Source organism: Pollachius pollachius (genome assembly GCF_949987615.1).
Source record: "Pollachius pollachius genome assembly, chromosome: 2".
Lineage (NCBI taxonomy): Eukaryota > Metazoa > Chordata > Actinopteri > Gadiformes > Gadidae > Pollachius > Pollachius pollachius.
This window is the reverse complement of record NC_136935.1, coordinates 47,956,477-47,972,664: the sequence shown is the minus strand read 5'-3', so window position 1 is coordinate 47,972,664 and position 16,188 is coordinate 47,956,477.

Sequence of the window (16,188 nt, the reverse complement as noted above, 5' to 3'; positions counted from 1 at the left end):
CGACCCTAAAGGCATGACACCACCTCGGTAGAACACCAAAGGAGACTGGGACAGACTTTTTTTGCGGCTTGACCACATAATCTGTGCTCGACCACAGCTGTTCCGACCTCCTCAGGTTCTGGAGACAACGTGACCGTCGTTGGGTTGCATGCATTCGGCAGCACTGAGTGCAATCGGAGCCAACGATGCAATGGACTACCAATAACTTTCATATCGGACAAGGGTTCGTTGTGATTCAATGATCTGAATCTGGAGTCGAATACACGGAGTGATATCACAGCCGGGCTAGTCATATTTTCCTTGACACAGCGTTTAATGAATGATCTCTTATTCTTGCCCGGACCAGGTATCCTCCCCAGTGCTGCAGTTATACCACAATCTGACATTTTTATGCATAGTCTGTGCAGAATCAAGATGCAGTTTCGGACAGTGCTGGACGTGAAAGTCGTGGACGTGGAGAAGAGACGCAATCCATCAAAACACTACGTGAGTTGCCTACCTCAACTTGATCAGTGTCCTTCATACCTTTCCCCCTCGGTCCGTTTAGAAAACTGTAACCTTATTCATTTTCTTGCGGTTATTCATAGGACAATGGCTCAGCCCGTCACGGACGATACCTTTTAAATCAGCATTTAATCTGTATTGATCATCATTTCATTTCAAAAACAGTCTGTTCTATTGGAAAAGCTGTCTTAAAGGCTATGAGCTCTGCGTTGAACCTGTCATCGAACAGGTCCAATGCATGTGTGTGTGGACATCTGTGTGCCATGATGCATATCGTTGAGTTTCTCAGGGAATATTGCTTGACAATTGTGTCTGTTGCCTGACGACTGCACACACGCGCACGCACGCACGCGCATAACACACACACACACACACACACACACACACACACACACACTCTTATATGACGTTGACAGTGATATTTTCATATACATTTGTGATTAGAAACTATGCTGAAGCTACCTTCTGTTTTATGGGTCCGTCAGGACCTGTCGTTAGAGATCTCCTCCAAAATGTATCTACAGGGCTTTCCTTAATCAAACCCCAAATACAGATAAACCCATTCTGAGGTGGGCTGCTTGTCATGTTTTTTTCCATGCAGTTGCTATCGCACACTAGGCTAGCGGCAGACACACTGGAATGAACACAGCGTTGGAGTGAGTCCCACTTAGGGGACGCTCATGTTCATGAAGCGTTTCCTCTTGTTGTCATGTTTATCGATACCCAGCTTGCAGTAAGTGGCGGGGTCTCTGCATGGCAACCGCAGCACGCCGTGCCTCGAGGGGCATCTTCTGAACCATCATAATAAACCACTCGCGATTAAGACACAAGACGACACAATTATGCCTGCATGGAATTTCAGTCCAGCGTCATCCTCTCTGCTTCCTAATGATATATCAACACAACTAGTGCCCATAGATTTCATGGCCGTTGCAAAGCAAACAAACACACAGGCCTCTTGCATACAGTGCCTTGTATGGTGTTATTATTGGATAAAGTAAAGCTTAAATACACTCATCGTCTTTCTCCCAATGTGTGTGTGTGTGCGTGTGTGTGTGTGTGTGTGTGTGTGTGTAAGACAGACACAAAGAGTAGAGTAGAGGGGAAGTGCTAATGCAATGCAACCAATATCAATTGCTAATGCACATTGCTGAATAGTTCCACTAGAGACACACATACCGGCTGCCCGCTATCACCAGCCTGCACGGTAGAACCATGGGCTGAACACAATGAAAGGTAGCAGTGAGGCTCCAGCTAAACGCCTCGAGGCCACCATTAGACGCAAAACATACCTGGAAAGATTGTGTGTGAAACAACACTTGTCAATACGTGCTATAATTACGACTTGTTACAAAAGAAATATCCTAGTATGCTGGTATAGTAGGTATACAGGGACATTGAGCATTCAATACCATAATACAGATATTGTAATGTCTTTCTCGACCCGTTTTGATAGTTTAGAGAGAATTTGATAAAAACTGAATAGTCTATATGTTTTGAGAAAAAGAGGGTTGGATTGTTTGTGGTCCAGCTCTACCAAGTAGAGCCTGCTGTCTTGTAATGGGAGCTTAGTGGACCAGGACCCCGGGGCGGCCGGCACAGTGCCGCGTGTCGGGTAGTGTGCTGTGTGCCGGGGTCTGTTCTCCTGCGCTCCGGCTGGGCCATTCCCTGGCCTAGTTTCCCTGGCTCCCCGTCTCAGGAGAGCAGCCCGGCCACTGTGAGAAGAAACCAGAAATATAAATAAAGGGGTGAGCGGGGGCGAGTGAGAAAAAGACCAGTAGGAAGTGGGGAAGAAAACAGTGGTGGTTGGGGGGGGGGGGGGGGGGGGTGAGAGAGAGAGAGAGAGAGAGAGAGATGTCTCGGATGAAGGAGGAGGGGAAAGTCAGTGATGGGTTGAACCGACAGGGAGATGGGAAGAGGACAGGGGGAACAGCTGGGATGTCGGCTGTAATATATCCTGTTGGTGCTGTTTGTGAAACCGGCTTGAAATGCCGATCCCATAAGATGCGGTTATGAGTCCCAGAGTCTGGAGGCAAGGACAGCCTTGTTGGTCCGTGGGGACAGAGCAGAGATTCATTATGCACACTCTCTCATGGATGTATGTATACACGCGCGCACGCACGCACACAGCCCTGCAGAAACACACATACACCGGTACATTCGCACCACACACACACACACACACACACACACACACACACACACACACACACACACACACACACACACACACACACACACATATACACACACACATGCATACACATGGGCCTTAGGCTAATTCATAGGCACACACACACACAGGCACACACACAGGCACACACACTCATGCAGTAAAACTGTGTTGTGTGTTTGTGTGTTTTAAATGGGGTGAATAGTGAGGTGGTCGGGGAGAAACAAAACTGTTTGAAAACAGACACATTTATTTCCAGCGTCTGCTGTGACCCCAGCCGGTCCCCGGTCCAATAACATTGAACTCTCTCCAGTGAGTCCAGCAGTGCCTTATATTCTACCACAAAAGACTAGACTGTTTGTGTTTTAGTGCTGTTCAACAACTCTTCAGAGAGACCAGTTCCCAACTCCAGATATTTATTGGCCCATCAAACACTGCGCGATATCTCGGTGAAAGGGGTCCCTGTTTGTTGACTGTGGTCACCCCCCCTTTTTTTTTTTTTACTGGAGCTGACCGTAAGGGGAACGCCTTTAGTACTGTTTATTTTTGCCTGGTCTTTGTTTGGCAGGGACGTGTTAAACTGCTACTGGGGGTCTAGCAGAAAGTCACCATTGCCCCCTCCCTGTCTCTCTGCTCCTTACAGAGAGAGGGAGAGTTAGCATAGGGTAGCATATTTCTGTCAGGGCGCTTGCCACTCAACTGTCATTGCCCTTACTCTCGTTGAGGTGTCTGACAGGACATATACACGTAATCCCCCATTAGAATATCTTTGCCTATAGAAAGGATGGCAAATAGTATGTGAAATAAACATCTGAATCAACGAAAAAAAAGTACCCTATCAGTCTTTAGGTACATTTTCGCAGAAGCATCAGTGTGAAAGCCACCTTTCTGTTGGCCATGGCTGTTCTCTAAATAATTGTGCATCATGGGATATTCTAGAGGCCTGAAACGTATGCAGCATTTGGGACTTGGGACACCAGACCAAGATCGGTGACAACCAAACTGAGATGCTAATCGATAATGATTTCAGGCTCAGTTTGTGTCACCTTTTCCCACTGTGTGTGCGTGTGTGCGTGTGTGTGTGTGTGTGTGTGTGTGTGTGTGTGTGTGTGTGTGAGTATAAGAAACAATGACTGGCTGGTACATCACACAGCACATGTTGGCTGCATGACTCTCCTGCTCCCTTCGCTGTACTAAATCACCGACTACAAAAGGAAACCCAGTAGGTGTTGGTCTTCCATGTTGCTATAATATTGTTGTGGCGGGAGGCTCCATTGGGCGGCTTCATTGCTTCCTGTCGCTATATGCCTGCGCCCAAGGGCGTAGGAACCGGGGGGGACGGAGGGGACGTGTCCCCTCCAATATTGGAGACAGTCGCATTTGTCCCACCTAAAAATTATACCGGGGGGAGAAAAATATTTTATTTTATTTTGAAAGCGCAACACAGCGTCTTGTCACCGCTTCTTATTCTAAAAAACTGGATGATTGAGCGTGCAATTAAATAATTTATTATTTAATTGCTCATTAATTGTTCATTACTGCCATTCAAAATGTGTTTTCCTTTACATTTACAAATGTATCTTTTTGGTAGAATAAAATATATTTGTGAATTTTTTCAGTGTAGTTGATTTATGACATATTTCTGTTCAAACCATTAACGGATCTGTCAGGTTTCCGATATGTGTCCCCCCCCCAATGTTAAACTCATTCCTACGCCCCTGCCTGCGCCATTTCAGCCAAGGATAGTTGAATACTCGCAATCGGTCAAAGTTGTGGGCTTATTATTTTTTGGATTGTTAGAACAACAGAGTGAGTGTAGCTGTACTGGTCATTGCCTTGTGATGGAGGGACGCAAGTGGATACAAAGGGAAAGTGTCTGCTGAGTCAACCTCTTCCTTCTCCCCCTCCCTTTGCCGAGTGAAGGACCCTTCCCAGCCCAGAGTCTGACCCATACCCACTGGCGCCCCCCAGGACACGATGTTGGCCTTTGGTAAATCGGATGTGGACACCGTTAGACAAAACGTGTGTTGTTGGTTTGATCTATGAGCTATAAAGGGCACTATTTTGGCAGCAGTTAGACATAACGCCTAAAGAAATCTCACCATACACCCACTGCCGGAGCTGCTGTTGTGAAGGAGTGTAGTATTTTGCCCCAGTGACTGTTTAAGTTGTCGTCTTGTGCCGAGACACTCGCATTAAAAATAATATCTGTAGAGCTTCTTTTTTTTAGCGACTTAATGATTTTTCCGAGGAAGATTCAATTAAAGCCCACATGAAGAGGAACGCTGGGATCGTATTTATAAGCCGGTCTTGACCCTGGCACCGTTTCCAACTTGTGACCTTCTCCCGTTTTTTACGGCAGCGGAGATGTAGAAGCACTTCCATATGAGAGGGGTTGTGCTGAGTACGTCTGGTTTATATGATTGGTTTAAATATAGTGCGCTTTAGGCGGGGTTCAGTGCTTTTAGTGGCTAGCCCTGACATTCTCTACTGGGCATCCTGCCTCCTAGTCTCCCCCCTTCAGTGTGAAACGCTGGCACACTGGGGCCCGGCTCTTCTTCTCGAACCGTAAGTTGTGGATTCTTATTAATTTAGCTTGCTCTTTGTGTTGGACTGTGTACCTAATTGACAAACATGAGTCGTACGTGTTGTTTTGTATGTATCATAGCTGTAATGCGTTCTTAAGGAAAGCCAAGACAACAAGTCAAATCACATAAAGGCTGTCAGAGCTATCTCAGCGGTACATGATGGAGCAATCGAAGTCCAATCTTTTCCTGTCACAAGAACTCATGTTTTCACAGGGTGATTTTTCATTTTTTTGCCAGACTTTGTTTTTCAAGCTGCACCTCTTCCCTGGGAATTGCTAGATATTGGCTACAAGGTGTTTTTCCTCGCTATCTGGGACACTGGAATGATCACAAGGCAGTTTGAATTTTTCACCCCTTCTCCTCTCTGCAGTTTTTCGGTTTTAACAAGCAGATGATCAGACTTTTAAAGGCTGGCATTTCAGAGTCTGTATAATTAATTGCCAGTTATACTACCATCCTATAGGGTAAACATTGATCTGAAGAGTCTGCATGTTCAAGCCTTAGATATTTAATCAACCAATGTGCTCTATAAAATACATTAAGTCCTTCCCATTCCTTCTGTTACGCAATCCATTGCTATTTAAAACAAAACTGTCATAACTGATGATTGTAAGCTTGGATCTCATTAATTACTCATGAAATCTGCCTCTCATACACAGCTATTATTTAAAGTTATTATAAAGTCACAGGCAGTGAATATAATACTTTTGTCACCTCATTGTTTCCAAATCCCTCGACGACTAGCCTAGCTCTTAACACTTCCCTGTTGCCAGATATAGGCCGGTCATAAACCCTCTAAGGGAAGTCTCAGCCACGAAACCCAGGCTTCTAAGGGAGATGGGGGAATGAATAGACAAGCCATTCATTAGCTTACTATTCTTTTAATTTTTGCCTTTGGTTCACACTAGAAAACGCACAAAAAGAGACAGAATTCAACACTTTGTCGCCATCATTGGACAATGTCCTAATTTCCCATCTTGATATTCATAATACAGAAAAGACTTGGAAAGCACAAAAAACGAATCAAATGCTGACCCTGCGATTGGGCTTATCTTCTGCCACTTGCCAGAACAGCTCAGTAGCATCTGATTATGTGGAATTATATAACCATCCCACCATCATAGATTATTACATATTTTTGAAACAGACATTTACTGAGTCACATTCCTATTTGTTTCCCCAAACGGGCCAAGAAATGGGAGGCGGATCTTAGTCAAGTCGTCTGAGTCAGGGCGTACACACAGCCCCTCTCTGATGCATCACTGTAAGGAACAATGGCCTCTGAGATGTCACATGATTCTAAAGAGTCACCCATCAAACAGACCGGCTTCAACATCTGATTATAACTTTTCAAAGTCGAACAATGGCGTCTGCTACAGCCCTTTACTTTGTAGAGTGAGAGTCAGGCAGCCTAGACTGCCATCATCAACCCCCTGGGTTTGATGGAATACCTAAATACCTATTTCTGGAACAGGGAGGGCTTCATGTTTTAAGCCTTCTAGTTTTGGTTCGTCGGCGCGTGGCGGGCTGGGTTTTCCACTGAGGTTTCCGCTACAGACACATCTGCTTCTCATGGCATATCCTTTGACTCTGTCCACAGATTCAAGCCTCAACTCTAATTTTGGAGCCAAAATAGTTTTCTTTCCCCTCCTATGGTCACATGGGATTTAAGTTTAGCCAGGAAAGCCTAATGAACACCATAGTGTGTGTGATTACAGGCAAATACATTAAAGGTGATGTTGTTAATGTCTGTGACGGCACTAAGGAACTCACAGTTTAGATTACGATGACTCCTGGGATTCATCAGAGTTTCTAGAACTACTAAAGATAGGGTTCTGTTGCCAAGACATGTGATACATGCATTCAATTCAATATTGACAGACACACACACACACACACACACACACACACACACACACACACACACACACACACACACACACACACACACACACACACACACACACACACACACACACACACTAGAAAAAGTCCCTGTAACAATGTCTATTGCTGCACTCTACCTAGGTGACTTTAACTGGGCTCCTCCAAACACAAGGACCCAGGGTGGTGGTGTTGAAAGCCGGTTTATTGTACCGTTTGCTGATACATGGCGCTGGTGCTCCATTTTGCCACGCAGGAGATCTCTCCGTGAGTGTGTGTGTGTGGAGAAGGGTAGTTTAACCTGTGCCCATTGATTACTCTATTCGCAAAAGGTGTACCCTCACCCAGCCCCAGAGTCCACTCAGTCTGCCCCGGGCCAGGGGAGGCTGCTTGAACCAGCAATCATCCAAACACGCACTCCACAAAGCCGAAGTAGATGGCCATGCACACAGACAAATGCACTGTCAGTCATTATGGTCTGGACTCAATCAACAGTGTCACACGCAGAGACGCACTTGCAGAGAACGCACGCACACACTTGCAGAGAACGCACGCACGCACACACGCACGCACGCACGCACGCACACACTCACGCATGCACGCACGCACGCACGTCTTCTATCAGCGATCCATCAGCGGCCCAAGCTGACCTTTGATTTGACACTGTGTTGAAGGGTGAACACACCAGGCCAGGGCCGGAGATCTGGAGATAGAAATATGTGCTTTGAGCCACAACGGAGGCTGCGTTCTGGGTGCCAGAGGAGAATGGTCCTCCACTGCTGACCAGCAGGCAGTAGATGTGGCCCCTTCCACCTGTGACCGGACCCCCGAGATTTGGTCTCTGAACCTCTTTATCTGCGGCTACCATTACTCTGCGACCTTTGATTCGCTCTCGATCTTGTTCTGAGCTCAACTAGCGCTGACACCCGAGGGTAGGGGATGTTTGAGTGTTAACGGTCGACTTAAGGCGGCGGTCGACTTGAATTACTTGGCAGTGAGGTGACCTTCAGGTTCGTCCTGCGCCCGTGCTATAGATCTATAGATCTATGCACTTTAGTTAATCTAACAAAGTGTGTGTGTGTGTGTGTGTGTGTGTGTGTGTGTGTGTTTTAAGTAGACAATGCATTGACAATATATTCAATATTGCATGCCTTTGTGTTTGTCTGTGACTGTGTGTGTCACACATTAATATAAGGACTGTGTGATTAAGCAAATGGTAAAACATTAATGCTCATCAGCACCACCCAAGAGTTTCTACGACAGAGAGAAATCATCCGACCCGTTTGCATGGACTGAGCAAAAAAAATAGGCTAATCTTACTTTCTGAAAATGCATTTGTCGACTTATACTGAATGTCTCCTCAGCACGATGAAAAAAACGCTGTTTCATCCATCATTATGCAAAACCTTTCTTCGCTGGGAGACATTTGTGTTATTTTTACAAGCAAGTTTGTGTACGTTTTGCACATTTCAGGTGTGGAGAACGTTGTTGTTGCGTTGTTCACCGAGCACTGGCTAAGTGAATCATAAGCCTGATTAACACTCCCTCCGACATATTTATCAAGGCAGTTAAAATACAACACCTGGGGCTAATACGCATTTTAGCAACACAACCCAAACTAAAATAACCATTAAACCCTCCGAAAATTATTCAAACAGTGTCTTACGGTCCTACCCTGCCACGAGGCGGTGGATCGTATGTAAATATAGCAAACCGACCAAGCTGAGTCATTTCACACGCAGCCACTCCACGCCCAGACTCACGCGGGTTCCCTGCTAACTCCTATTAGCTTCACCGACGGGAATTGGCCCCGGCCTCAGGTATGACGTCTTCAGTGTTGCGTTGGACGCGGGGAGATGATTGCAGCATCGCACGCAGCCGGTCCCCCACCCCAGGGTGTTAATGAACTCCATTTCAGTCTTCTCATGCCCTCTCAAGTCTGCATCAGCGCAGCCGAGGGTAAGATGGGGAAGGTCAGCCGTGGCGCGTTGTCACGCACATTTCTTAGTGCCCAGGTGTGAGCGGGAGATATGGTTGTCATTCACGGAGCGGCGGCGGCGGAGTTGGCTTCACGGTTGGATGACTCTCTGACCTCCTCTCGGTTGGAAATGTGAAAAGACGTTGTGTCTGTGTTTGTGTGCGATGACGTGTGTATAATTGTCCATGGTGAGGCATTGATTGAGGTGAGGTCAGCTGTGCGGTGTACTTGTTTGAATGCATGAGATTTTTGAGTGTGTGTGTGTGTGTTCATCATGGTGTATGTGTGTGTGCGTGTGAAGATAAGCGCCATGCACACATGATGTACGTTGACAGAGAGGCAAAGAGTAAGGGGCATCTTCTAACCGCAATCTGCTTTCCTTTCTCCTGGCAGGTATACCTCATCAACGTCACCTACTCCGACAACACCTCACACATCGTCTACAGGAGATACAGCAAGTTCTTTGATTTACAGGTAATCTACCACCGCTACGTCTCTCACCTCCCGCTTCATAATTGTTTTACCCGCACACACACGCACAGTTACACACACCATTCCCACAACACATGCACACGCACCATTCCCACAACACTTGCACACACACAACTTACACACACATAGCATTCCCACAACATACATTCACACACGCGCAAGCCATTCGTACAAATTACACACACACACGCCATTCCCACAACTTACACACACACACGCCATTCCCACAACTTACACACACACACACACACACACACACACACACACACACACACACACACACACACACACACACACACACACACACACACACACACACACACACATTATACAGTGTGAATCTATTCCTGGTGAATCGGTGCTGGATCGGTTCTGAGCAGGTTCAAAGCGCTGCACTGTGAGATTAATGCGTCGGCCCGGTGACGGGTTGCCACTGACTCGCCCGAGCTTGTGTTCGCCACACTCTGTCGCCCCGATGAATCAATGTGTGTGTTGGTAATTGGCCGGGGAGCTGGGGCGCCTTGGTTGAACACCCCCCCCCCCCCCCATCCCCACCCCCCAGTTTTTATATACGTGCATCTTCCCTTCCCGACTATATTCTCTCTCTCTCTCTCTCTCTCTCTCTCTCTCTCTCTCTCTCTCTCTCTCTCTCTCTCTCTCTCTCTCTCTCTCTTTTCCTTTTTTCTATCTCTCTCCCTCATCGTTTATCTTTGTTTCGCACTCACTCACCTGACTCACTCACCCCCTCCACACGTGCTCTCGGTCGCTATCTGTCCTTGTGTCTCCTTGTCCAATCGTCTATCTTTCATTCTCGTTCTTCCCCTCTCACTCACTCCCTCCCTCTCCCCATCCTCTTTATCTCTCTTTTATTGCTCTTTTTTCTCTATCGCTCTGTGCTCTCGCGTTCTCGCTATATTTAATTCCCTCCTTTCTCACCCCCTCACTTGCTTACTTACTCTGTCGTCCCCTCCTCGCCGTTCCTCCGTCCTCTTTTCTTTCTTTAACGTGTCCCCTATGCTTAGCCCATCTCTGGCCCCAAAACGTTGGGGCCGCTGTCAGCAAAGCCTTTTTAACAAAGGGCATTTAAAAAAAGAAATGCACATTAAAGTGGGTTTAATTGGGCTCGTTTTATTCATGGCATTCCTAGATGTGTGTGTGCCACTGTGATTTTTGGACTGTTCACGCTGTCGGTGCCTACACCCTTGCTCCGGTGGTGTGGATGTGAGTGCTGGGCGCCGACTCCAAGCTTTGTGTTTATTTTGGAGAAAAAGGTGGTGTTAAAACCCCCACCTGCCTGTCTGTGCGTCATCCTGACGGACAATTACTCCCGCTGAGGGTGCAATATGCCAATAACCGAAATTGCCAAATTTCTTTTTGTGTTTTTGTTGTGTCTGTGCATCTTTGAGATGGTGTTTTTTTTTTTGTGTGTGTGTGTGTGTGTGTGTGTGTGTGTGTGTGTGTGCGTGTGTGTGTGTGTGTGTGTTGTGGGGATGGTTTGTGTCTGTGCATCACGGTGTTGTGTGTGTGTGTGTCTGTGTGTGTGGGTCAAGGAGATGGTGTTGTGGTGGTGTGTCTGTGTGTATTACAGGGTTTGTGTGTGTGTGTGTGTGTGTGTGTGTGTGTGTGTGTGTCTCTCTGTATATTGTACCAGCGGTTCTCAGGTCTCTCCAGTAAAAGTGGGCAGTACAGAGCTGGTGGCTCAGGTCATGTCAATAGAGTCAGTGTGCTCGTTGAACAGCTAACGATGCTTCAATCAGTGCAGGTAAGGGTCCTACTGAAGGACCCCTACGCACGCACGCACACACGCACGCACGCACGCACGCGAGCATGCACACCACACCCACATCCCCCCCACCAAGGCGAAAGATGGCTCCAACGAGGACTAATAGAAACTCCAGGGAGAATAATAAACCTTGTGGCGTTTGTGGACACAAGTGTTGTGGACTTTATGTGTGGATCCCCTTGCTGACCTTCTCAAAAAACTTCCCCAGTAACGGGAGAATGATTGAATTGTATTGATGATCCCCCAACCATCCCCACCCTTGTAATATGGATCCATCAGTGTATTGAACTGAATTCAGCTTAACGAGGAGACTGAAACTAATAAATAGGGCTGGGTAATGCCAGGTACCTCACAATTCAATTAGATTCTTTAGGTGTTCATTCGATTCGATTTCGATTCGATATTGATCCAATTGCTTCGATATCGATTCAATAATATGTGCAGATGACAAAAATACCTAAATATTATTGAGAATCAACCATTTTTAAAATGAATTAACCACTTCATTGCACTTTAACTAGCAAAAATCCCAATTTCGTTGTATAGGCGACTGTACAATGACAAAGGCTTATCTTATCTTATCTTATCTTAAAAAGGGAATACACCATTGTATAGTATTGTTCCTGAGCTAAACTTGCAGCATAAAAGTAATAATCATAACATGGACAAATGTAAAAGGGCATGTACATTTAGGCATACTCGCTTCTAGATTACAATGACTGAGTATGCTTCTTTTTTTTTATGGAAATAATTGATTTCAAAAAAGCTCTGAATCTAAATTGAATGGAGAACAAATAAATTTCAGTGCATTGATGAATCGATATTTTTACCCAGCCCTACTAATAAACATTACATTACTGTGCCCTTGACTAACTTGATACTGCTTGATACGAATCAATCGCAAGTAAAACATATACACATTTCGATGCAGAAGATGGATTTCTGCTACCTTTATGGAAAGCGCCGCTCAAAGCTCCCAGGACATGACCTACTGTTTATTGGGTTAGACGAAAAACAAAATGAAAAGCAGCACTGCCTGCCACCGCAGACAGCCCCAAATGAATGGTTTTTTGTCCCATGCTAGGTATCTCTATTTCTGGGTGAATGTGTTCTCCTTTAAATCTCATGCCACTCTCAAACCACAAGAAGGACTTCACCACTCTGCTTTCTAGATGATTCAATGTCCTCGGTCCTGTTCTCAGGAGAAAAGCCAGTGATTGAAATAATTAGACTTTTTTTCTGCAATGGACACAGATCAGATTTTATCCAGTATGGTGTGGAATGTGTTTGATTTGGCCTGGCACAGGATCTCTGTTTTAATATAGTTTGAAAGGGGTCCATAGTCGGCCCCGTAGTTGGATGCACTTGGTGAAGAAATCACACTTCGAAAGACCATAATAAATGTCCTGGTTTTGATTTCATGCTGACTGCTCAAACAGGAGCGTAAACACCCTCAATACCTTGTTTGTACCTTCCCAAATGTTTTCATTTTTTAGCCCTAATTAAAAATCCATATTACGATATTGCATCCTATCTTGTGTAAACCTTTTTAGAACAGCGAAGGATTTGGAGGAAAGTGCCATGGCGTCCGTCCGCAGTTCCACTGCGTTGTCTGCACTCCTCCTAGCTTCAGGCAGCCAGTTCTTTATTTACTTCAGTCCCCTTATTCACCGGCTATTGCACCTGAGGGGATGACAGGTTCTGTCCTCGCTACAACGGGGGGGGGGGGGGCGATAAGGAAAATGAAAGCGGTTGGAAGAGTAGGGATGGAGAATCATCTCGACTGCCAATCAAACGCAATGAGAGGAACGTCGGGCCCTCGGAGCTTCTGCACGTTGAAGCGCACGCCCGTCTTCTCTCTCGAACGCCTACAACACTCTTTATTATAGGATATTCTTTTTGATTGTATGGTTCTATGTGACGTTCTACAGCCAACGTGTGGAACTGGCCGGGAAACGATCACACATTGCTTTTTCTGCTGCTGACTACTGGGACCAGACATATAACGCATTCAGTGGGCACAGTGCAGTCTTACTGCGTCTTTATTGAAAGAAAAACTAAACTTTGTGGCTAAAGGTGCCCTTTTTAGTGCATAGGACAGTTTTGACTAATGGAGCTATTCTTAGTGTGCAGGGCCGTTCTATCTTAAGCTGCCATTTTTAGTGCATAGGAAAATGGTAACTGCTTCTTTAGTGCACCGGGCGGTTTTAACTAAAGATGCCAAATATGTGCGTGGGTGAGCTATAACTTAAGGTTTTATGATGTTGTAGATGTGGTGTGGTTACAAACACACGTACACACCATGGCGTCACACATGCACGCCTACACATACACAAACACAAACACACGGACACGCAAACTAAATATATTCGAGATACACATAGTATCATCAATACTATCATTTAATTTGATCTAATGTAATTATAATATTCATAACAATAATATTATACACCATTTTAACACAATCTAAGTACAGTCATCCAATTAAAATTTCAAAGAAGCTATTAACTGTTCACTAACGTAGGCTGATTATCAGGATAAATATGGCAATGTTGCTTACTGCACTGCCTTTAGGTATAAACTGAATCCTTTCAAGAATAGCATATAGGGATCCATTGAAGGAGGGGTTTTTGTTGGTTCGGCTGTCCTTGGGCCTGGAACAAGGAAATTGGTATATTTTAAGATGCGGCCTAGCTGTCTCGACCAAGGATAAGCACTGACTCATGCTTTTACGAGGGCTTTTGATTTGTCTTCCACACACACACACACACACACACACACACGCACACGCAGTGTATACACACACACACACACACAGTGTAGACACACACACACACACCGTACACACACACACACAGTGTACACACACACAGTGTATACACACACACACACACACACACACACACACACACACACACACAGTGTACACACACACACAGTGTTCACACACACACACACACACAAACACACACACTCTGCTCTTTAAACCTCTTTTTCGCATCAAATAAAGTGGACCTTGTTCGTACGTCGACCAGGTTATGGCATGCGTTCAGCCTCCGTGTCTCTTACAGATATGCCCTATAGATGCGTCTCGGCGTTTAGCTGTGCCGTCTTTTACAGCCCTACACTCTGTAGCCACCCGGTGTAGCAGCACCGCCGACGCCAAACGGATTCGAATTTCGAGAACCCATCGCAGATATTCAGCGCAGCAAATGATACAGTGGCCCGACGGCGTTCCTGCAAAGAAGTGAGGTGTTAGTGAACAGGGGAATCTGTGGGGGCACCGGGAGAAGGAACACGTGCCTAGACCGGGGGGCATTGTCGGCATGCCTCGCTCCGGGGATGAATCGCTGAAGAGCCAATAGCGTGGCCCGGTTGGCCGTGAGGTGCTCATGCAGGATGTACTGTAACGGGCTTGGATGAGGGGGACCATTGTGCCCTGGTTCTGGATATAAAGACACGCTTTGTGTGTGTGTGTGTGTGTGTGTGTGTGTGTGTGTGTGTCAGAAAGAGAGAGAAACTGGGAGAGAAGAGCTATCATATTTTCCCAGTCCCAGAGAAGCAGAGAGCACCAACATTGCGCTTTGAGACACAGCACAGTTATTGTACCCTCTACCATCATGTGCTCAGCCTGGCCCGGCCCAGACCTAACTGGGCCGGGCCGGGCCAGGCTGAGCTGAGCAGGCCGAGGTGTCCGTGTCCTAGTTCTCACTCGGAGGGGAACTGAGGAGACTGCTCGCAGCGTTGCCCCACAGCCGCGGCAGGGAGCTGCCAGAAGCAAGGGGGCTATATTTAGGATGAATGAACACAGTTAAGCCCTTCAACGGGACGCTTCGAGGGTTGACTGGGAGGCACAGGGAGGGAGTGAAGAAAATGGTGGCTCTGAAGTGTGGAGGGAGAGGAGGGACCAAGGGAGAGGCGAGAGAGACGGGAGTGTAGCAGGAGTTGTGGCATCGTGGGTCTATCCGTCCGTCCCTCTCTTATGTGTGTCTTTCTCTGATTCAGCGCAAGATTTCTCAGTCGAACAAGAAGCCATAGTGGTGTGTGAATGTAAACCGTTCCAATGTTGCCTTGGCTTGTTCAGGCGGCTGCTGCTCGTGGCCTTATATCCATTCAATGAAGCCTAAACATTTCCGTCTCGGGGGTTCATCGAGTTTTTCCGACGCTTGAGAATCGCCCAAGGCCTTGTGTTGGTTGTTTGATGACTCCCATTGTGTGGTATTTCTCGTTATCCGGAGATATTTCTACTGTGTGCGTGGGAATGCGCCGAATGCTGCTGCTTGATGGCTTTCTGCACCGGGTGAAGGCTGGAGGATCGGAGAGAAGGAAACTGTCAACCTTGAGTTGTTGATCCATCGGAGAAAGGAAAAAGTACTGGGCCAAGGTGTGAGCTGGTGGAGGGGAAGGAGAGGTTTCCCTCTCTGCCGAAGGCCTCCAACAGGAGCGAAGAAGTGAAGACAGACAAAGCAGAAATTGATTGCATACGGAGCGAAAGAAAATTGGGCGGCAATGGAAATCCATTCGAGAAGCGAAGGGCACATATGCCTTTGATTTCCAAATGATCACTTTCTTTGAATTGATCACAGATTATTCGTTCTTGGAATTACATCTACTGTTGCGCCATCAAAAACATTTATTCTTCCTTCTTCTGTAGTTCTAATAACTCCCCCCCCCCCCCCCCCCCCCCCCCCAACTCCCCCATCCCTGGGGGAGGGGGGGGGGGGGTCTCCCCGTCCATCGCTGCTCGGGTGTCTGGCTGTTAAGTTAAATTTGTTGGCACCCCTAT